This window comes from Camelina sativa, chromosome 17 (assembly GCF_000633955.1).
Source record: "Camelina sativa cultivar DH55 chromosome 17, Cs, whole genome shotgun sequence".
Classification (NCBI taxonomy): domain Eukaryota; kingdom Viridiplantae; phylum Streptophyta; class Magnoliopsida; order Brassicales; family Brassicaceae; genus Camelina; species Camelina sativa.
In genome coordinates, this window is record NC_025701.1 from 21,422,628 (window position 1) to 21,423,399 (window position 772).

Consider the following 772-nt stretch of genomic DNA (forward strand, 5'->3'; position numbering starts at 1 on the left):
ATATTTAAATTAGAAGGAAAGTTCAAGAGTGGATGCTTAATTGGCTTATGAAGTAGATTTATTTATATCAATAATTACAGTTTTTGAAAAAATATATTTGATTATAATTCTAATGTAAGCTGCGATCCATGAATCTAATGGTTAGGAAGCTAAGTTTGTTTTTTGTACCGAGTGTTTTAGGATGTTTATAGTACAAACAGTTGCCGTGTAACTGAAAAGCTGTTGATCATGTTCTGATGTTTTATTTGTGTCCTTGTTTTAGTTAGTTGCGTTGATTGATGACCAATTTAATCAAGGAGATGAGAGTTGTGGGGGAGTTTTGAACTTGGCGATGAGAGAGGTCAAGATGTCTCTGTGGACAAAGGGCAACTCATTTGTTGGCTTAATTTTCTGGCGATTGGGTTTTGATGTCTGAGTTAAGAAAGGTCCAAGATATAGGTTATTTTCATATGAAGCTTCAGTTTCAGGTGGATGCAGAAACTATTTGATGTGATGCTCAAAATCGATATACACTTGATGTGAGAGTTTGTCTAACCGATATATTGTATTTTCATCTCATATGATCACTTATATATGTATACTTTTCGACTGTCTAACTGGTCGTTACTACTCTTGTGATTAGACTTTCAGTTAGATAGAACAACTCTAGTGATTAGACTATGATCTATCTAAATTGCAATTTCGATTTTCTGACCTTTGATAGCAAATTTAGATAGAACATCTCATATGATAACAGTTTCAGTTATGACATAATTAAGATTATATCAACTTT